Genomic DNA, 24,134 nt, shown 5'->3' with positions numbered 1-24,134 from the left:
GAACCATCGAATCCTCTGGATCTGGGCACAACCTAGGCCCTGGCACTGGCCAATCCTCGACTTCTGGTCCTGCAGCTCTGGGAGACCTACCTGGCCCATCGTCAGATACTCCCCCAGCCCAGACTTCCCTGAGGCCTCAGCCAGCTCTTGGCTCCATGCTGCCCTGAGACGCAGGTGGTTGCTCAACTACTCATCCTCTTGTGCCTGGAGACATTTCTTGGCCCTCAGCTGCTCAGCCCAGCTATTCTAAGACCCATCCCCAGTCCTTTGCTCAGGTTTTCCCTGAGACTCTTATTGACTATTATCCTTTCTTAAAGGGCTTCCTGGAGATTCTAGCAGGCACGTGAACCCTTTGTCTGGGCTTCCTTTTGACCAACTCAGCAATCAGTCCCTAGTCACAAACTGCCTTGAGATCCTGATGTACTACTCTTAGCCCCTTGCCTCATGCCTCAACAAGATTCAAGCAGCCTACAGCTTGAGTTACCCTAAGACTTCGCTGGCCGCAGGCCATCCTGAGGCCTAGCAGATGCTCAGTCCCTCACCTCGTGTTGCTGATGAGAGCCTTCTGGGACCTTGTCCCAATGCCCCAGGCTTCGACAAGACATGGGAAGGCCCTAGGGACCTGGTCCTGGGTTGCTCTGAGACCCTGACTGATCCTTAGCTGCCCCAAGCAGCTCTGAGACCCTGCTGGCTGGTTCCTGGCCTGTCATGCCAGCTGCCCCCTCTCCTGCTAGGCTGGCCCATAGCCTCTTGACCTGTTATTTAGATGGAGTGAAATGCACTCCACCTGCCAGATGCCCCTCCATGACCTAGCGTCTGTGCTCACTGCACTCACAAAGTATGCCTCCTTATCTACTTGTCCATGCTCATGTCATCACCCAAATTCTAGTAGCCCAAGGAAGAAAAACACAGACAATAAAATCACTAAATGTGACTGGTGGCATTGCCTTCCCTACAGACCTTTAGCATCCAGTGACCGAGACAACTTCTGTGACAATCCTCAAAGAAGTATTAATGGCAGATGGAGGATAAACATACTTACACTAGGGCAACATTTCTGTGCACATTGTGTAGCCAGTAAGTTATACAAAATTGCTCCAAAGAACAGGTTCTAACAGTTGAAAATCATCTGAGTAAACTCTCTTGCCATGTTTTCTCACCGTGACAAATCATAAAGGCTTTCCGAAGTTCATATTGTAGTGACTGAATGGAGGCTCCTAAGGTGAGATGAGATATGTAGGCTGGGGTGAGTCTTCAGTGGCGTTAGCTCACGTGCCCCTTCCTTCTCAAGAAAGAAGCTGCATTTTGGAAGCCCAAATCCTGACCATCCTTACTCTGAGTGGTGTCACAAAGAAAACACAAAATGTCTCATGAGGACAAAGTATGTATTAAAAAGCAAGACACAATTGAGGAGGGAGACTTCATCAGTTCGCTGAGAACGTTCTTATACACAAAGAGATTTGCTGTGCATGGACAGGAGTTTCTCCTGAGAAAATGTACCTTGCAAGGAACTATGTAAGAAGCATGGTATGTGTGACTGACCACTAAAAGGATAAGAGGACAGTGTAATGGGAAGTGTGTATGCTGGCCTGAGACATGTTTCCCTATGCTGGCAGGCATGGCAGAGGAGATACACAGGCTTTTGGAAGGCAAATCTGTCCCAGGGTAGTTATTGTTTGAGACTCTCGTGTCATTAACAGGATGGCTATGGCCAGTGGGGCTGGTTGGCAAAAGAGACTCTGCTGTTCTTTACTTGGCTTCCTTCTAGGTAAAAGGTTCCATGGGGTAGTGAGAAAGGTGAGCCATATGATAGTGGGAATGTTGAGAGAGGGGAGGCTAAAATACTGCTTTCTGCAATGTTTTCTTGGAGACATAAGACTCATATTAAAATCCCATTTTCTTCCCTATGATTCATCCAACAGTGCTCGGGCATGTCTGCTCTTCTAGAACTCCACTGTTCTTGAAAATTCTGCTTGTGGTTAAATTAAGTCTTGCTTCTGGGTACTGGCTGACTGGATCTTTGAATTTTCCAGTGACTTTACCTGATTTTTGTCTTTTGTAGGAAAAATTGACAAAAAATTATTTATCTGGTTCCTGGACTTTCTGGAGGATGCTGTCCTTTCTCCAGTACAGATAAGGAAGAGATATTCCTTGTGGTACTTATCTTCCAGAACTGGGCAGGAGGATGCAGCTCCTGGACTTCTGAGGGCCTCATTCCTGTAAGCTTTTCCTTCTGGATTCTAGCGTTGGGTCTCTGAAACCTCTCTTTTTCATCAGGTCCATTAACCATCTTGCTCTACCATGAGTCCTGGAAGCTGGATGTCTTGGCATCCTGTTGCTTCTTCATGCATCCTCTTCTTGGGTCTGCAGAGCTTAATTCATAGAAAGTGGGTGGAAAGCAGCATATATGCTGCAAGCAGCACCTTGGGGGCATACAGTCTCCACGGAATGTGTTAGCATCACATCCTGTATGATATGATAAAAAGCTGGACTCTCACTTGTACTGCTTGACTATTCCTGTTCTTTCGGGCAGGATCCTTGGAAATAGAAATTATGGACCAGAATGGTGTTTGAGTGGTCTTCAGAAGTTCTAAACTCCTAAGATAAAAATTATTGGAGTTCCTGTGGACTGGCAAGATAATGGGCAGTATCTCTTCACCCTCTGCCATTTTCCTGAGATCTTTTGTCCTTTCAGATGTGGATTCAACAAAGATCATTCCTACTGACATAGTGTGGCAGAGGCAATTTTTATGTCTCAGACATGCCCATTACTGGGTTTGTAGACGGTTCTAGACTACTTTCCTCTGAACATAGGACAATTTCATCATGTTGCTACTTTCTTCCTACAAGACTATTCAATCTGGACTAAGAAAACAGTCCACCTTCCCCTCTCCAGTTGGATAGAACTCTGAGGGAACACAGTTGTGAATATAGTGTTCATTCCTCTCAGGGTTTCATGTGATGAAGGTCGTTGAGAATGCTGTGTGGCATGACCTTCAGTTTTTCTGTCCCTTTATTTTATGGCATTTTGTGAAGAGTTTCTCCCTGGAACGGGACCCACATGACTGTGGGATTGGTCTTTAATTCACTACATGTCAGGTTCAGAGATGCTCCCTGTGACATTGGGGAACTTTTTACAGAGTAAGGTGATTTGAGACTCTTTAGGCACAAGCCCTATGAGTTCTTCAGCCAAAGGTTTTTAATATGAGCTTCCTGTAGCTGTCAAGGGGCAGCATCAAAGTGGGAAACTTCCGTGGAGGAGCTCTTGTAGATTTCTCTAGTCTCTAAGTGTGGATCTCTGACAGTTTCCAGGCTAGATTGGAGTGTTTTGCTGGGGCAGAGGGGGCCGGTCCCAAGGCCTGGTCTGTCATGTCTCTGAAATGGCTAATGTGCATAGGGACTTTGTCCCTACTGATCTGCTCCCATATTGTTATGAAACCTGATTTTATGTTATTTTTCTAAACAGTTGTTGTTTTAATGATTTGGAGAAATGTATTCTGAACCCTTACTTGATGGTCCATTCAAATCACTTTCTAATTCTCTCTGTTTTGACATCTAGGAAATTCACCAAGGAGATTTCTGTCTGCTTATGCAGATCTCTCAGTATCCTGCTCTTACAATTTAGCAGGTCTTTTTGGAGTTCTCTCATTCCTGAAATACTTCTGAGTACTCTGAAGTTGCATTCTGTATATTCTGGCAACTATCATCTGCAAATATGGAGTACTATAAACTTCTATGCTTGTCGTCTGCCTAGTCTGTTAATGGGAATTTCCCATCAGGAGACAGCTGGATCTTGAATTTTGTTCTCTAGGTACTGAAGGAGCCTCACTTGGAGATGATTTTCTAATTTGTTCTTTAACTCAAAGCTGAGAAAATCACTGGGATTGTTGATAAAGTCTCTCTTTTGCCAGGGGCCCTTATCATGAGCGAAAGCTTTATGAAAATGTTAGAACATAGAGGGTAAAATTCTGTGACTTTTCCTGGTGCTTTGTTACAAGGTCATTTTCTATTTTCTACCTGTTCAACAGCAGGTAGACTAGGACATATGTCCTTTCTCTGGACTGTAAGGCCACAAAATGTGCAGGTCCTCATTGGAGCTGAATAAAATGCTAGGAATGGTACACATGGGCAAGGGCCTCAGACTCAGCCAAAAAGGAGGAGGGGCTGGGGCAAAGTTGGCATGAGGTATTGAGATTGGACCGAATGAGGCATCATGCCTGGGTGAAAGAACTGTACAGAAACTTTAATCTGAACTTGTATGGCATGTATTTAGAGAATCTGTTGAACAAAATAGAGGATAAGTCTAATGGATGACCAGACATCTTGACAGGAGCCACCAGGAACACATTGTTCAGAAAGGGAAGGACCCCAAGACTTTGGGGGAAAATACCTCCTAAGAATCAGGAAACTGCTGTGTTTCCCTTTGTGTTCCAGAAGGCTGAGGGAAGGCAATGCCTTTTTCACTTCTGAATGACTGCATCCTGTTCCCCAGAGCATCCAGAGGGATTTCTCTCTCTTGACCAGCTTTCAGCTTTGCTCTTTCACATCACTATTTCTGGCAGATCTAGGATATCTCAGTTGAGGCCTGGTATAGAGGAAGGCACCCCGGAGATGCTGGTAGGAGGGCTCAGTGGGGAGCTTTCTTGTGGGACTTCTCTGAAGTTCCATGGAAGTTTGAGTCAGGTTGAGTGCAGTGCAGGCCACAGGTTGAGGAGAATGAGAAGGGGGAGAAGAATGTGCAAGTGAGCACAATAAATGTGCTTTAGAGCAATCAAAGGTTCTAGAGGTTGAGACACATTCTGGGATGAGTGTGACCCAACAGAAACTGAGGAGCACATCTACACTTGTGACAAGATAGAGGCCAGAGTCTGAGAAAACTCACGTGAAGGAGATGGAGGAGTCTTCAGGGACAAACTGCTAGAGAAGATGTCCTCCTCGGAGTGCCTAGGTGACTCTTCGGCTGTAGCAGATTCTGAGTTGAGAACTTCATCTAGGGTATCTCCTCTTAAGAAGTGCTGAAAGCTGCTGGTGTCATTGAGCTTCTCTAGTGGGCTGTAGGAGACAGTAGACAAACTTCATTCCACGCTTGGCAAGGTTGATTACCTGTAATCAATGACTCCCACTGAAGCACACCCTGGTTATTTATACAGCAAAGCACGACCTTTTATCCTTTGTTATTGGGCCCTCTAGATTCCCCCCTCCAAGTTCACCTGCTCAACCTGTCAGAGGCAGGTGGAAAAGCCAGGAGCACACCCATTTTCTGTGCCTTCCTCCTTGAGCACCAATATTAGCTGTTCTTTGGAGATCACTATTTGAAGTCCATATTTTGCACAGTTTTTGAAAATGTAGACTTTGGAAACTGTGCTGTTTCACATAGCTTAGTCGTCTTAAGATGATCTCTATCTGCAACTCCCAACTTTCCCATGTTACTGGGAATTCAGTTTCACGAATTTCTATCAATTCACAGATAGTGATGACATTAGTATCTTTAGGTAAAGGAAATAGAGTCTTATTAATTTTCAGGCTGGGTAGGATAAGGACAGCTTTTATGGAAAGGCCCAGGAGCTTGGACTTCCTGATGGGTTTAAGTGTTGAGGCCTCATGTTTGGCCTAATAGTGGTCTTGGGCCTGCTCATTCTAAATGTGCTGACCATTAATCTCTGGAGATGTATTTCTTTTCCTGAATGTTCCTTCAGTACCTTGGAAAGCAAGATAATTAGAGGAGTGTGGTAACTTTGCCTGGAGCTATACAAACCATCCTGAATATCTGCTCTTGGGGAATTGCAAGGGGTTGGATGCGGGGGGGACAACAGTGTGAGAAAGACAAGAAAAAGCTGGCTTGTAAAAACATATAACTGAAAGCATCCTGGTTCTTTCATGATCTAACACTTCATACGTGAATACATTTAGATATCGGTTCCTGTTACATTTGCCTACTCTCAAATTTACACACCAATTTCTTTGAAAAGGGGTATTATAGATGTCTTGCTGTTTCCTTTTGAAGTGAGTGATTCCTGGATATCTTAGTGTCTCACATCTGCAATCCCAGCTAAGCAGAAGACAAAGGTAGAAGATTGAAATTCAAGCTGGCTTTCTGGAAAAAATTACAGAAAAATAACTAAAAAGCAAGAAAAAATGGAGCCCTAGGTCTGCCTAGTTCCAAATGACTGCCAAAAAAATTTTAAACAAAAGAAAAAGCATGGAATTAGGGTTTGATTTTTTTCTTCACATTTCCACCAACATCGATTTTCTGCTTTATTTTGTTTTGGGTATGCTTGTTGTGGGGCCTGAGACGTGAGCCTAGGCATTGTCTCTGAGGTTTTTCTCAGGGCTAGCATTCTGCCACTTAAGCCATATAACAGTTATCCTAGTGAACATAAAGGAGTACTACCGTATGGTTTGTTTTATAACGACTGGTGATGTTTCATGAAGTTGTACAAGTACACTGTAAAAATTCCAGTTGATGTTCTCTTCCATTTTCAAATTAGTTTATTTTTTATTTTTTTAATGTATTTTGTTATTTTTATGCCTTTCCTGAAGCTTGAACTCTGTTTCTGAGCTTCTTTTCCTCAAGGCTAGTGTTTGAGCCACAGCTTCACTATGGATTGTGTGTGTGTGTGTATATGTGTGTGTGTGTGAGAGAGAGAGAGAGAGAGACAGAGACAGAGACAGAGACAGAAAGAGAGAGACAGAAAGAGACAGAAAGAAAGAGAGAGATACTAATTGACATAAGCTCTCATGTGCTTTCCTGAACAGCTCGGTTCAATCTGTGATCCTCAGATCTTAGCCTTCTGAGTTGCTAACATTACAGGCATGAGCCACCAGTTCCTAGCAGTTCATAAATTTCTGTTCATTTAGTGACTATTACTCTCAAGTTTCCAAGCAGAAATAGGCAATATAAAACCCTAACACTATTTTGTTCTAGGTCAGTATTTTCTTAAGCCACAGTAGTTAATTCTGTCCTAACCTTTCACTTTCAACTAATTTCCTATTTACTAAAGTCAATGCTTGATATCATTGTGCTGTGCAAGACTAATGCACTGGCATCACTCATCTCATAACTGACCTCCTTAGAGTGAAGTATACTGAACTGTGGAGGAATTTATAGTGAGCGTCATTCTATGATCACAGCTATTTATAAGTTCTCCTTGCCAGTTTCCTAGCCTGGCAAGTGGTGAGGGATTTTGTGGTCTGGTATGCACATCTTCGTGGACACCACCAGGCCAATATCAGCACTGCAGCAGCCACCACCAAGAGCCACAGGCTCGCTTGACTCAGCATGTACAATGTAGTGTGCTGGCAAGTGGGGTGTGGTTATGGCTCGTCCTCTTTGGCGCCTAACCTCTCCTAAACCACAGAAGAAAAGAGAGGAGCCAGGAGGCATTGTTACCACGCAGAGGACTGAAGGACTGAAACCCAGTGAGAGGAGACCCCAAATATGGACATGGACCCTATGGCAGGAGCCTACCTAAGGATGCTTGTACTTCTTTCTATGCAGCCCTGGAACCCCGGAGTGACTGAAACACTGGTGAGTGCAACATATCATTTAAAACTTACACAGGAGACCTAGAAAAGCCATTGATTTCATAATACTTTTGATGCACAGAATCTCTGGCTTGCTTCTGATAATGAAGCTAACAAGAGGTGGTTTATAGGAAATTTGCATTCTTACTCTACCAGATAGAAAACATGTTTTGATTGTGGAAGTCCAAACCTAGGCTGCTGTTTTACAGTCACTGAGAAAACGGGTGTTTGGTTGTTGACAATGTTAAAAAAAATAAAAGCAATTACTGGCCCTGGCCCACGTGGCTTGGTCCTGCATTAGCATCATAGAAGTATAGAGTTGGCACACCACCCAGCAGGCAGACCAGAGAGGTGCAGGGCTGCACAGGCAGGCACAGCAACCTCAGGCACAGAGAACAGACAGGTTCAGGGAAGCACCTACTCCTGTCACCTTCTGAGGCTTGCTTAAAGGAGAAACAGCCCGCCTGGATCCCAGCTCTTCTAACAGTGTCTAGGCTGTGTTTTCTGATTTGTTTGTACTGCTGATTCTGGAACTTTCTGTGTAGCAACGTATATTCCTCACTTCTACACTCCCAATACGAAATTTTCTTCAAGTGGAGTGGCAGGTATTAAACCCTTCAATTAAGAAAAAGTAAAAAAGTATCATTCAATCAGAATCTCCATCAGAGGATCTTTCTTTCCTGGAAGAATCCTTGTGACCTTTACTCTGCTAAAAAAAAAAAAAATTAATTACAGGAAGGAGGGCAACCTGGTGTAAGAAAACACCGGATTATGAAAACAATGACTGCATTAACGTTCTTTGAAGATCCTCTGATATAATGAATGACCCACACTTGTTGAGAGACAATGGAGTTGCATACTTCACATAGAGTCTCTGAGTGGAATACTCATAAGTAATTACAGGAAGGAGGGCAACCTGGTGTAAGAAAACACCTGATTATGAAAACAATGACTGCATTAATGTTCTTTGAAGATCCTCTGATATAATGAATGACCCACACTTGTTGAGAGACAATGGAGTTGCATACTTCACATAGAGTCTCTGAGTGGAATACTCATTTCACAGCTGCATGCCAGCTGCATGGTCTGTAGTAACTCCAACCCACAGGAAATGTCTGCCTTTTGTAGTCAAATTCTTTTAAGTCTCTTAATGTTGTTTAAGTCCCTTTAAATTGTTTTATGTCCCTTCCAGGAGAAAACATTTAGAAAACACATTCAAAGTACTTACTGCTAATAATCTTTGCCCATGTTAAAGTTAAGTCACAGTAATACCAATTGTGAGATTCACATACTCAAAGGAATGGTAAAGAAACGCTAAATGGAATGTCCTACAGATTCAGTAGAAAGGAAATAATCCTCTGAATTGAAAAAAATGTAATTTTGCCTATTTTATGACCATTTAAACAACTTCACTTTGGACTCAGAATTTAGTAAGAGTCTCTAGAGTAGGGAAACTTTTGGGTTTAGGATAACATGACTTCTGGTTTTGAAATGGTGAGGTCACTGCCCTGATGTTGAACAGGGCTGTGCGATACTGTCCCAGAACATCTAGCAGACAGGAGACTTCTTAAGAAAACTGCAGGTTTAGTCTGGGGACATCATTCAATGATCCGAGGCACCTCTCTAGAATCCATCCACTGCACCGGTAGAGGCCAGTGCTTCTGATGTGGATCCATATATTCCCTCCTGCAGTTCATAGGCCTCTGCCTTGACTGCACATATACCCACCCACTGTATCCTCAGTATTCTGGCTTGGTAGAGCCCATAGCAGATTACACTTTGCTCAGGAGTAGAAGAATCTGTGTGTATGGAGAAGAGAATGTACACTTATAAAATGCCCTACATGTGTTGTACTGTTTTCGAAGTTAACTACATGGTCCTCTGATTAATGACAGGGTCTGACAGTACTGCCCAAGGGAGATGGGAGACCCAGACAAGTACAACCACAGGACTCAGTGCTTTGTGGCAGAGGTCTCTCAAAGTTTCCTTCAAGTCTTTGTATAAAGAAGGGTTCCTGGTAAGTATCTGAGAAACTGCTGCTCTAACTGTTTCTCTGTATTTTATTTCACAGAATGGTCTTATCTTGACAGACTATGCAGAAGTTACGGGTCATTTCAGAAAGTGGGGTGTGATCCGTTGTTGAATGTAGCTGGGACAGGAATGTCTCCTGATATGAATGCTGCGGGAGCCTGCCTGGCAGCAGAGGGAAGCCTTGTTCCTAGACACTGATGCTATTGCCTAGCCTAATAGCCACCTGAACAGATGACTGAAAAGCCAACAATAGAAAAGTACAAGTAGAGTTGGTAGAAGTTAAAATTTTATGCCCCCTCTCAGTGGAAAAGTTTGAAATCACAAGCCTTGCCTTATTTTTGACCAAACCTGTAACCAAGTAACATAATTTTCTTTTCTTTATTTCAGGTCATTGGACCTGAACTCTGGGCCTGGGCACTCTCCCTCAGCTGTTCAGCTCAAGGCTAGTGCTCTACCACTTGACCCACAGCTCTACTTCCGGCTTTTCCTGCTTATGTGATACTGAAGAGTCAAACCCAGGGCCTCATGCATGCAAGGCAAGCACTCTAGTGAATTCCCAGGATTTTGAATAAAGGATATCCTGATTTAGAGACAGATTTTCCACCATAGTTTTATTAGTGCATGTTAATTGAACACTGAGAGAGGTTTACTGTTATTGCTTTGTGTGCATTTAGATGGATAGGCTTGGAGCATATCTGTCCCCGCTATTCCTTTTTCCCTGTTTCTCCATGTTATCTTTTGTATCTTGTTTAATTTATATTATCCTTAGTTTGTTATTCCAAGGTATTCCAACTTAACACGCCATTTGGGGAGTACATCTTCACCACCCTCACCACTTTCTTCATTATTTTCCATCTCTTCCAACCCTGTTTTTCATGTTCTTGTAAATTTTAGAAGGGATTTCATCTAACCTCTCATACTGTGTACAATGTACTTCAGCCACATTGCCCAATTGCCTTTTGCTTTCCTTATTTGAAACAGTCTTTCTGGAAGTTCAAAACAGGATACTCCAAAGGAGGCCTTTTAGTGAAAAGTGCATGTTGAGATAAATGTTCTCTACCAGCTGGATTTTAGTAGTTGGAAGCTTTTATGTAGTTTAAATTTTTCTTAAAAATCTGTGAAATATGTTACCAATGCTATTATCTATAAATGTACACATTACGAGTGTGATCTACAATATGAGACTTCAGCTTCCTTTAATTACAAAAGTATTTTATTGCTTTAAGTTTATTCCAAGGACATTTACCTGACTGGCAAGTAAAGGAGAAAACTTTTCACAAATACAACTGAATGACTATCTCGATGAAAAGTCTTATAAAACACTCATAGTAAATTTGCTGAACTGCATATGTGAATGATGTTTTTTGCTTGTACTAGTATTTAAATTCAATGTATTACACTTGTTAGGATGGGGCCCTATCTCTTGAGCCATGTCATCCCAGCTTTTTGGGGGGTGTCCGGTCGTAGGGCCTGAACTCTAGGCCTGAACGCTATCCCTCAGCTCTTCAGCTCAATGCTAGTGCTCTAGCACTTGAGCCACAGCACCACTTCCGGCTTTTTTATTTTTGCTTATGTGGTGCTGAGGAATCAAACCCAGGGCCTCAGGCATGTAAGGCAAGCGCTCTACCACTTCCCACCCCTCAGCCCAGCTTTTTGCAGGTTCTTTTTGAAGATAGGGGGGCTTGCAGACTTTTCTGATGGTGTTGGCTTCAAACAACAATCACCCACATCTTAGTCTCTAGCTAGACAGCTAGGATTACATGCATGAGTCACAAGCCCACACACTACAGAAGACTCTCTTGAAATACAATTTGAGTCTTAGCTAACAGTATGTGTGTGCCCATGGGTTCTTCTTTTCCACATGCAAAATTTTAAGTGTTTTATTTGTTTGGAGGATGGAATCTTGCTATGTCACACAGGCTGGCCTTTAAGTTGTAATCCTCCTGCTTTAGCCTCCTACGTATGAAGACTACAGTCATGTACCACCACATCCTGCTAAGTGTTTTCTTCCCTTTCAGGCATGTACATGGAGAAGAAACTTTGAATGTTGCTGAGGAGGATTTTGTTCACAGTGCATGCACCATCCTCTGTACAATTACTTTTAAAATTTGCCTTCCATGCGAATCCAGGGAGTTGGAATAGGATAGCCATGGTTTTACTACTGCAGCACAAGGATGTATTCTCCCCAGTTTCCAATTCCAAAATCTCCTTCAGAAGCCATCTCAGAACCACCTGTAACACACTGCTGACAGAACTCCAGGGTTTTTCTAACCAGCTTCTCAAAATTCTTCCACTCTGCCTATTATCCAGTTCCAAAGGTGCTTCTATAATTTTGGGTATAGATACAGCCATGAATGGAACCACCACTCTTGCTGTCAATTTACTTTAATGCTTCATTTGTTAATGCTATATTGAAATACTTGACACTTAACATGTCACAGAGAAGAGTGGTCCATGTACCTCTCAATTTTGGAAGTTACATGTCCCAGATGAAGTGGCTTTGTCTGTTTGCCCTCTGCTGAGGGCCCCCTTGTCTAAGTCTCATCATAGCAGGTGGCATCATGGTAGGAGTGCTATCCATAGGAGAGATGATCATGTGCTGAGAAAGGAAGCCAGAGACCAGTGAGGGGTCATCTTTCTTTTTCAAAACCATCTCACAGGAACCAACTGAATTCAAGGACACCAGATTGCCTCCTTCTGAGGATGTTGTCCTAGAAAACCTGACCACCTTCTCCCTACCATCTGTTAATACCACCTTGCTGTGCAGCAAGCCTTCAGTACCTGAATCCTTCAAGGAAACCACAGCAAGTGCCTAGCAGGGACTAATAACTGAAAACCGCAAGGTGCTATTTGGCTATGATATAATATTTTTAAAGGAGTTGGTCTATGCCTTGCTTAGGGAAACCTTCAGAAAATGGTCATTGGAACCATCCTTAAAGATATCCTTTATACATGCAGTAAATCATTAGCATATTCAGTATTTAGTTCCTAACCTGAAGCTACTAAATATCGATATGCCTGTGAATCATCTGGAAGATGTTTGAAACAGATAGCTGGGCACTATAGGACCATAGTAACTTCCAATTAATTAGGTCCAATGGTTTCCCAGTGGTTCTGCTGCTGCTGCAACAGCAGTAACTGTTCTGGGGAACCCTAGTTTGAGAACCACTAGCTGTGGTTAGAAGTGCATGTTTGTTTGCTCTCTTCAGTACTGAGTGTTCTGTGAGTGCCTCACAACAGGGATGCCCTGGCAGCACAGATACAATGGAAGCTTGTCTTTGATTTTCACTCTCTCACCTGTTTATCTGCAAATTCATCTTTATGCAAGTCAGGATCCCAACATGCAAAGGGCCAATTTGCATTCTAGAATTTCCTATGCTATACTTCAGATGCTCAGTTAAAGTGGTCGCTCTGTGCTAGAGGCTATAGAAATGCCTTTAGATATGACAGAACAACTCTTTTCTGGGGGAAGAAGGTACTGGGGTTTGACGTCAGAACCACCTGCTTGCTAGGCAGGCATTCTACTACCTGAGCCACACCCTCTTACCACTGTGCTTGGTTTATGCCAAGGCTAGTGTATACTTGGCTTTTGCTTGGGTTGGCCTTGAGCTGTGATCCTCTTGATCATAACCTCCTGAGTAAGAAGGCTTAGAGTCCTGTGTCATAGAGTAACTCTGACTACTTGGTCCTTGATTTTGAAAAACCAAGACAGAATATTAGAAGGAAAGAAACTTCTACTTCTGAAATGTAGGAGTTGTAAAGAAGCCTCAGAGGACGGGATGCAGATGGCACTGCCCCAGTGGGACATGGCAATATGCAGGTGAAGTTGTTACACATCCAGTGGGTAGACAGTCATTGGGATGCCCAAGTTTCTGTAGGAAGTCCACGTCAGAATCTTGCCTCAGACTCTGGGGAGATCCTCTGTGCCCACTGATGCATGTTGGAAAGCAATGCCTCTCCTTCCACACAATAGTTGTGTGCTGTTTAGTCCTTCCCATCTACTGAAATCCCTTTCATCACAATTTTTCTACCTCTTGCACATCCTGAGCCATCTGTCAGTTACACATCTCATCGTGTACAGAGAAGCTTGCTCACTTTTTTCCTGTTCCTGGGATTTAACTCAGGGCTGCCAGCACTCTTGCTCTTGAACTACATTCTCAGTCCTCTTCTAGATTGTTTTAAAGATGCATTCCTACCCTAGTCCACAACTGTAATGCTTCAACCTTAACCTTCCCAAGGAGCTGGGATCCCAGACATGTGCACTGATACTCAGTTGACAGACTTCTGACCAGCTAGACAAGATCCCTGGATCACCTGTGAAGAGCAAATTTAATCACTGTGTAACCAAAATTAATGTTAAATTTCATAGCGATATAATGATATATGTATCATTTTATATTTCATTTTATTCTAAATCTTTATACCTATTTAAGTCCATGAAATCTTTTCTCATATATTGTCTCATTGAATCCCCTTCTGAATTTGTAGATTCTTCCTTGTCATGAGAAAGCTCTGTAGACAAATGTGGAATGTGCCTATTAAGCCACTATGTGTCTAAGATTGTGCTGTGTTGGGTCTGCTACTGCTCATGATCCTGTGGAATCAGATGGGATCGACTATGTTCTTTCCCTGGGAGGATGGCTCCATTCTGTATACAAAAATGATACATGTAGAATATATGATTTCCATCTATATAGCTTAGATATGTACACACTACATTTTTCAGGAAGTGTACCTCTTCAGGATATTTTGAGATTGCCTTTGCTATTAATATAGTAAAGTTAATGCACTGAAAGTTTTTAGAAAGAGTTATAAGGAGATTCAGAGAGAAGCAGAGAAACAGATATGGCTATGGCTGGCATAGTGAGGTAAGTATTGCTTTGGGTCTATGCATCATTAGCGGTGTACTCTTGAATGTACACGTGTATCTATACACATGAATGATGTTGTTATGAATGTGTATATGTTCTCCTGTACAGATGCATGCCATCCGAATACTGATCCTACACAGAACAGTGTTAAGAACAATTGTGTTTGAAGTCAGTAGTGTTGTTTCAGGATAGTAATCTGTATATTCTTTTCCATAGGAATTTGTGGTTTCACTGTCTTGGAGTTCTCTGGAAATCCCTTGTACTCCTGTTGCTATGACAGTTTTGCTAAAAATGATCTCACATAATCCACGTTGTTTTTTTTGGAGTGTATATGAGCCCTACAAGATCCAGCTGAACCACTTGACTTTCTGGTCCAGTTTGCTGAGGATTCTGGTTTCAGTAGAAGAACCCATAGGTAAGCTGAACCCAGGGCCACTTTGTGCCCTGCTGTCTTCTACCTATGAGCCCTGGCTTCACATCAAACTATGGTCATACTCTTCTGCATCTTGAATTCCAACTGTGGCTTTTTCCTTCTTTTCTCGTTTCCACTGTGTTGTTCTCTCTTGGTTCCATGCTCCTTTCTCAAAGGCCTCATTCTGGACCATTCCTTGAGCCATTTCTCACTTCCTTCTGCACTTAGAGCATTAGTCATTCTTCTGAGTCAGAGTGGAATCCCCTTTGTCTAGCTCTCACTCCTGTCACAGAGGGGTCCAGGACCTCAGCAGGATGAGCTGCCTCCATTCAGACCCATCCCCACTGGATAAAAGACACCAGGGGTCTTCCCATGGCTCTGGTCTTTCTGAAGGGAATCATGACATGTAGTGGACTTCTGCCTTCTCTGGGAAATGCCTTGTTCTGCAGCCAATCTCTTGTTCCAAAAAGACAGAACAATAAACTAGATTTTGCTTGAGTCCTCCAGTGCTGCAATAATTTTCTGCAGCTTTCTCTGTTGTGGAGTCTTCTTTTGAGACAGTCCCATTAGCAAGAAGCCTGCTGTCTGAGTTGTATTCAGTTTCTCCCTGAGACTCTAAATGGCTGCCTTAACAGGCTTCCTCTGTTCCTGTATAGAGCACCCCTTGTCAGAGATCCAGTCTTCCCGCAACACTCCGGAGGAGCTATTTGGAGGAATCTCTGAGCACTGCCGTTTGTACTGAGTACATAGTGGAGGCTCCTTGAGGCTCAGGAATGGCCATGTTAACCTGTACCCTCACTCAGCCTTTGGCAGTAAGCTGAAGACCCCACTCCGAGTTGTCTGGTGGCCACACACATTGACATCATGAATGTGCCCCATCCAGCTGGAGGAGAGTTTGGGAGCAGATTGCATAGCCTATTGTTCACATGACATAGGTGTTGCAGAATTGTGTCCTGGGAAACTCCCTACCCAAATGCACAAAGTCCAAAATGGTACATAATCAGGGGATTGGGAGAGAAACAAGAGTTTCTACTATCCATGTGCTTACTCAGGTGAAGAAAATGAGGACTTTGGGTCAGGAAGGAGCCTGGATCACCATTTTCCTCTTCTATGTAGATCATTTCTCTTACAGACCCTGATGGACATGGAAAGGCTATGTGACTGGTCAGAGGCTAAAACTCCCCTTCTCTTGATCACCTGCAGCTCACTAGCTTTCTCTAAATCTTGGTTTCCTGATCTCCGCAATGGAGGTCTGTGGAACACTGGGGCTGAACTCCCTAGACTGATGAAGTTCAAGGGAATGTGGCAGAATTCTGAGGATTCCTTGGTACCAGTTTCCACTCAAAACAGCACCAATGTTTGGAGGAGACCATGAGTCCTCCCAGACCCCATTAGGCATGTGCATTCTATTGCACACATTGTAAACACAGAAACAATCACAGGGAAGCCAGGTCACTCACTGGGGAGCCCACATCAGTGGACCAGGCGCATAGTGAACTAGAATTGACATGCAGATTGTTGCAATTTGCCATACTTAGCTGGTGATCTCTACACCCAAATTCTAAACATTAATTGATGAAAAGACAGAGCCTTTGCTAATAACTTCCTCCATGCTGTCAGGGAACATCCCAATTTGCCACTGGGGTAGATGTTCATGGGAAGTCAAAGACAGCTGAAAAACTGGCCAGTGACCTGTCCACAGCTGGTTGAAACTCACCTATTCTACTAGGTCTTCACTCAGTCTTGGAGTAGATCTTACCACCAATTTCTTTCTCTCTAAGGTCTTCCCTTCCCTTCCTGTGCTGATGTGATAGTTCTGATACCCTTGTATTGTAACTCACTGATTATATGAACATTCACTGTATAATCTGTTTTGTGGATTTGTCTCCTGTGGCAACGCTGGTTTGTCTATTTAGCTCATAATGATGACACATACTATGAGTGAGCAGCATAAAATACTGCTTAGATCTCAGAATGGTAACTAGATCTGTATTTTAAAAAGAAAAGTACAAGTTCAATTCACAAACCCACAATGAAAAAATCACAAGTGATGTTAGTGAAAGGGGCAACCATGAAAGAATGGGCATGAAAATATTCCAGGTGAGGAAAGCTGGCCTGCTCTGCATACAGGAAGACTGACTGGCTGAGAGCAGACAAGTGAATAGGCCCTCCGGGTCATGCCCACGGAGATCTCGGGCTTTGCCAGCCCTCCATCATTCCTCCATTAAAATAATTACACTCTCCTAAGCCAAATGGCAAGGATCCTTTTTTTTTTTTTTTAAGAATACACACTGCATTTCAAAGAATGTTTCAGCTGTGTGTGTGTGCGTGTGTGTGTGTGTGTGTTTGTGTGTTACACCATTTCATCTTCTGAAGGCATCTCAAACTCCAGTCTCAGAAGTAGATCCTATATTTAGCAACCAAAAAAAATGTCCCTTCCTCCCCCTGAATATTTACATCAGAATGTTTTCTTGACATATGCTTTCTGTCTAGCCCTGGTTGTGTGACATTCGTACATAACTACTTATTTATGGCAGCACAGCCTGGAATTGCCACCTGGCTCTTTTGTGGCTGACCCTGCCGTGACTTTCACATGAAAGCCAGCTGACGATAAGCAGACACCAGTTGATTCTCCCCATTCCTTTGCTCTTCACAGCCTCCCTCTGCAGTTCACAACCATCAGACTTTTATAGAAAACATCAGTTCAAGGATGCTTGAACTCGTTATTTTTATAACAACTCTTCTCTCTGTCTCTTGTCCTGCATTTAGCCTTGGAACCCCTAAGGAAAATGCCGTTTGTTTTTCTGTTTTTATTTTTAACATAGTGGCAGTTTACAGTTTTGACCCAAATCCTGTAGATTGTTTAGAGTTGGGGCTGAGAAGAAAGCAAAGTGATGCTGTCTTTTCATTGGCCCTCACAATACTTTTGCTTATTAAGCACCCACAGAAACAGCACAAATGTTTTGTCATTACTTAATTGGTTTCTTTTACTTACAATTTGAAATAGATGGGGTTGGGGGATTTGCCTCTAAGGCCTTGTCCCTCCCTCCCCTCCACCCTGCCCCCATCTCTCACCAGGGTACCCTGGGTTCCCCAGTCTGCTCTTCTTCTAGCACTTCCTTCCATGTGTCCACAGACTAAAAAGCCAAAGCACCAGTGACTCTCTGCTCAACATCAATCAGCCAAGGAATGCGTGGCCTGGAACAACCGACAGCCGCTCTGATCCTGAGTGTCCTCAGTGGGACCCTCGCCAGTGGAAAAGGAATGCTCTGAAAGGGAGAGAAAGACCCCCAAATGCAGTGGGAATTCACACCACGAAAATGTGCCAGAACCTACAGACTTGAGAGTGGACCAGATCTGTCTGAAGGGTACCAATGATGAACAACTTTAAGTTAGTTAGAGTTTGGAAGTCATTGGAAGGTACTTAAATCAGTGTATTGACACAATGGACTAAAAGGATAAGAATAATCCTAGTCCCATGCCTAGAAAAATTCCTATTGGAGCAGAGAGTTCCATGCAAAATGAAAAGGGAGGAAAGAATCGGTCAGTTTTCAGCCCCTAAGCCGAATGCATGTTTTTTGTTTTCCATACATTACTTTGTTTTGCTGCCAGTCCTAGGACTTTGAACTTCAGGGTCTGGGTGCTGTCCCTGGGCTTTTGTGCATAGGACTAGCACATTACCACTTGAGCCACATCTCTGCATTTGGTTCCACACGTCCCTGCCATGGTGGCTAATTGGAGCTAAGAGTCTCATCTGCCCAAGGTGGCTTTGAATCACAATCCTTAGATTTCAGCCACAGGAGTAGCTAGGATTACAGGTCTGGCACCAGTGCCTGGCACATTTTTTATACTATAGCATGAATCTATTCGTGGAGTCTCTGTTAAAATTATTATATTGACTATGTTAAAAAAAAAAAACCCTAAACTGGCATCTACTTACTGAATAAAGAAAAAGAAGTGTCCTAATATTTGAGCACCTATTGTGTATAAGTATTACCCTATTAAATTCTTTATCTCATTTAATCTTCACAATTACTCTGTGTAATAGATCTTACAGCCCCTACTTCATAGATTAAGAAACTAAGTCTCAAAGATAGGAAGGATTTGCTTGCAATATCTAAGAACTAATTTGCAAAACCATGATTTGAACTAAATTTAATCGGATTCTAAAGCCTAGCAGTCTCCCTATGGCAGTGTACATCAAAAACAATTTGAACACTCTTTGGCTGAGTTGCTCTCCACTAAGCGTGTCTTTTCTGAAATAGCCAGCATCCTGCTTCAGCCACCAGGATGCCCATTGGAGGACCACTGACCTTCCATTTGGATGTGTAGCCAAAACAGACTTTTAAAAGATTGGCCACTTTCACTGAAGAATTTATGCTTTTTTCTTTATACTCTGAGATACCACCCTGTTCATTACTTTTATCATCTGTATGACCAAAATAACTAAGGACAGTTTGGAAGGAACATATATTTTCACTCATAGCTTCAGAAGACTCAGCGCATGGCCACTTGGCTCTGCTGTTCCTGGGCTCATGGTGAGGTAGAACATCATGGTGGGAGAAGCAGTGTGGAAGGGAGCTGCTCACCTCATGCCCACAGGCTAGCACTCAGGAGGACCCTGCTCTCCAAGGATCCATCGCCGCGGTCTCTGCCCTCCAGCCAGACCTTAGCATTCAACGGTCCTGGATCACCTGCAGTGACTACAAGCTGGAGACCAAGAATTCATCACATGAACTCTTGGGGAACACATCATATTCCAACCATAACACCATCTTTGACAAACAAATCTCACTTCTCTATATTTGCCATCCTTGAGCAATAAGTCATTTATATCTTGGTCCCCAAATCATACAATCTCCTAGGAATAAAAGATAAGAATAATTCAGTTGTGGAGGTCTACAACAAAATCCGATTTAATGAGGAAAAAAAACATAATTATATTAAGTGAAAGTAAGCTAGGCCCAAAGAAACATAGGTCCGATGGTTTCCCTTATTTACAATAGCTAGTATATGTCTGAGTCAAGAAGAAAAGGTCAGATAAGGTGATGTTAGGGAAATGAACCCTAAGATATGTATTCAAATGTTTTTTTTTTCTTTCATGTGATTGTTTCTAACACATTTATAAGATTATTTCTTTGTTGCTCTGTATGTCCCTCCCCCACAGTATAACCTCTGCTTTCACTGTATTTGATGTCGTTATAATTTGTGGAGGGGAAGGGGAAAAACATATCATTTAAATAGGGATACAGGTGGACCCATTGCAACAATGAGATGTACAAGTCGTTATGTCAAAAATGAACTTCATAATCTTGGTGAGGGGGTTGAGGGGAGGATTGGGTGGGTAGGGCGGGTGCAGGGTGTGAAGGGATGGGAAGGGGAAACAAAGGAGGCGGCCACAATGCTTAATAAGAAATGTACTCATTATCTTGCACATGTAATTGTTACCCCTCTGTACAGTATTTTGACAATAAAAAAGAATAATTCAGTTGTTGAGGTATACAACTATTATCCAATTTAATGAGGAAAACAAAACATAGAAGTCTGGTTTTCACCATCAAGGTGGAACCACAGCACCAAGTAGGTTAGAGTAGTGCAAAACCCAAATGCTCATCCCATTATGCAAGTCAGTGGTAAGTGATTGTTCCTGAATATGACAAATGCCAGGGGTACTCAAGCCACTACAAGCCACTACAAACAGACATTGTCCACAGACCCCTATTTCAGAATACACCATCTCAAACCTTTGTTACTCAGTAGTACTAAAAGCTGACATTCTGTGGACACTCAGCAAAGGCATGAACCATGCTCGTCACTTTCCTTCATCTAGCCGCCCTTCATCCTCAACTCCAGCCCTATTGGTTAAGTTTACTCATTAAATCTGTTCTCCATGTAAGATAACCAAGGCATATGGAGGTGCCTTCAGCTTACTTCACCAATTATTTTGCAACATCCTAGAGAACTGAATTTCTCTAATTCTCTTTGCGGTGGACCCAGTTTTCCCTCAGTTTGTTATGGACAAATTATAAAAAAAGAAAATACTCAAAAAAGAAAAGACATAAAATTTGTCCTTGAGATTCAGTAGAATTATTGTGTCAATTTAAGATAAATGCTTAGCCTCAATTTCCCAATGTCTATACATGTCACAAATGTTTGAGGATCTTGCGGGTTTGAGGACCATATTTTGAGTAGTCCTATATCTTAAAAAGCTAATATTATAAGCTGGGTATATTCAAAGGCAGATGGCTAATGCCAAAGCCTATGACATCACTCTTTTGATGTACTCTTACATAGAAAAATTGTCTAACCAGTTCCTTGCAGATTTCTAAGTATCAGCCATCAATAGTATTACCATTATTCTATTCTATGTAGTTCTCAAGTAATGCGTCCATTATTAAGGTCAGCAGTGAAGATCCTTACAGACAATTTGTACTATATGAAATTAATACCATGTGTTTTTATTGCATGAAACATAAGTTTCCTTTAGATGATAAATCCATTGATCAGAGCATATATTCCTCTTTTGAGCTATCTGATCAAGTCTGATAATAATAATAATGCTAATAATTGGCATTTACACATCACATTTGATAAGGATAAGGAATAAAAGTTGTATTTTCACAGGGACAATTTCTCCAGGGTGTTTATATGATACATCAGAGGAATGTTTGTTGAATAAATACTGCAACCTCTTAAATTTTCTCCTCATCAGAGACTTGTGGATAATCTGTAAGCAACTGGTATCCCCTTTGCCACAGGACTAAACTTCAGATTTAATTTCTGCAGTTGTCTATCACTTTTCCTGTCCAAAGACCATTCTACAAGATCATGTTCTGATGGTTTTCTCAGGTGTTTAAATTCAAGAATTGAAAGCGATGCTGGAGGAAGAGAGGATTTCTGTCAAAAGTGGAAGAGAGGATGAAAGACAGGGAATCAAGTCTGCCTATAATAAGCACTTCTTTCAGTATAAACTAGAATTAGAAGTGCATGTCAGGTGGAGATTAGTTCTAAGACTCTTCATTTTTAAAATTACCCTTTTTTTGCTATCCCATTTGGTTATACTTACAGAAGAGCAGATGTCAGTAAAGATTTATAATTCTCCTTCTCCATGATTGATGGAAAGGTAATGAAAAAAGTTATTTCCAAGACAAGTGTATCAGTTAGAATATTCTTTTAAGAAAATGAAAGTATATTACATAGTTACCTAATGTATCCTCAGTGTAGACTTGTAACTGGCATTATTTTTTTCCCAGGGCTGAGGACCGAACCCAGGGCCTTGCATGTGCCTTGCTGGCACCCTTCTGATGCACTAAACCCCCAGCCCCGTAACTGGCATTATTGTATCTACTTGAAATATGGGGAAACTAAGGTGGAAATTCACTTGTGACTTCAGGCAGTTTCTCAGTACCTTTTATTTTAGAGGTGAGTCCATATAAACACGCCTCTCCTTTTTCAGTTAAATTCTTTCTACTGCTCACTAATATGCATTTCTCATAGTCAATAATGAAAGCTCAGATACTCTAAGTCATCCACAGTCCCTCACTTGAAGGCCCCCATAGTAATTACATTGACATTCCTGCCATCCAACTTTTTATACAATTTTACTCACCTAAGGCCTGGATTGTATACCTAACTTGAGTCCGGTTTCCCTTATTTCTATTACACTATGAGCAAGATATCCCTGTCGATGCCTGCTCATTTTGACCCTGGTTTATAGGAAGAACAGAGTAATACGGTTCTGAGGTTAGGAAATGGATCCTCACAAGCCAGCCCTTAAAGGAGATCCTTGGCATGCTTTACAGCAGCGCAGGCTCTCCTTGGGCTCCGTTAGCCAGCTGTGCTGCAGTGTGGGAAAGAGGTACCTGGCCCTCTGGAACAAGCTGGGGCTTTCCCTGGCTGTTGGGCAGTCTGCCTGGGCATCCGGTTCATAGAGCTAGGACTGAAGTCGGGTCATGAGGCAAGACTCCCACCACAAGGACAGCCTGGCAGTCAGCATGTTGACAGACCAGCCAGCATGTTGACAGACCAGCCAGGAGCCATCTTTTGTTGTTGTTGTTTTTTAACGTGTTGTCTGGTTATACCTAGACTTCCAAGATTCATGACAGCCCTGACAAGGGGGTAAATGTTTAGCGTTGGCCAGAGGAAAGTCTCAAGGAAGGCCAGTCCTCATGCCAGAGAACTTGGATCTCCATTTCAGATCCAGGCAAGCTGAAAGGCTTAAGTTGATGGAGGGATGAGAAGGTATTTATCATAACAGCACAGGGAAGAGAGCACCCGGAGGGACACTCCCAGAACACTTAAGGCCAGCACATGTTTGCACACAGGCACGGGCACTCACAGATCTAGACTTACAAAACAACACTCAGATTATAGACAGGAATACTTAAAATGACCAAGACCAACGTCACTCATGCCTAGTGTGAACCCACCCTCATTCACGCTCTCACCACTTGGGGGGGAGCCCGTGAACGAGGTAGTGCTCTGGGCAGCGCTCAGGACCAGCCAAGCCCTTTTCCTCGAAGTGCACGTTCTTCAATACATCAGGTGTATTGTTTACAACGGCTACTTCTTGTTGTAGTTTAAAACAGGTTAGAGATATGCCAACAAGATGCATTATTTGGCCCTCTCCTGAGTCCTATTCTTCAGAAGGAAACGACAGAGTATTATTGGGCAAACTGACTAAACAGGAATTCAGATGACAGATTTGCTTATTTCATTGTTTCACATGTACATTAGGTAACATCATCTTCCTACCACTAGGAAATATACACTGAAGGATGGTGATAGATATGCAACTTACCCTATTGGAAGAAAAAGGTTTAAAAAACAAGGACAAAAAGGGTGGTATATCAACAAAGATTGATCTAGATATAGAACGTGTATTTCAGTACTCTTTTAACACTGTACTATTTTTATTTCATAACATTTTGTAAATTTGAAATTATTTCCCAATGAAAAAAAATCCATTTTACTTTGTAAAATGAGCCAAGGCATAATGTCCTCTAATCATGTCATAAACTTCACTAAGTCATATCTGATTTATGAATGTTTCATTCACCTGCTAATTCAAGAGTGCAAGATATACCAGAGATGGTACACTAAGGTAAACCTTCCAGCACGTCTCCCTCCCCTGACATGAGCCAGATACACTTATGTCCCCTCTGTATCTACAGGAAATATATTGAAGTATAATTGTACCATTCACTGTCCAATTTTAAATCACTTTCTCTAATAAGTACCCTGAGATCCCAGCTAGGTGATAAAAATGAAAAATGCCAGAAAATTATCCCTTTAAA

This window comes from Dipodomys spectabilis, unplaced genomic scaffold (assembly GCF_019054845.1).
Source record: "Dipodomys spectabilis isolate Male_0828 unplaced genomic scaffold, ASM1905484v1 ptg000112l, whole genome shotgun sequence".
Classification (NCBI taxonomy): domain Eukaryota; kingdom Metazoa; phylum Chordata; class Mammalia; order Rodentia; family Heteromyidae; genus Dipodomys; species Dipodomys spectabilis.
The sequence above is the reverse complement of the archived record's forward strand: the minus strand, read 5'-3'. Positions refer to the sequence as shown.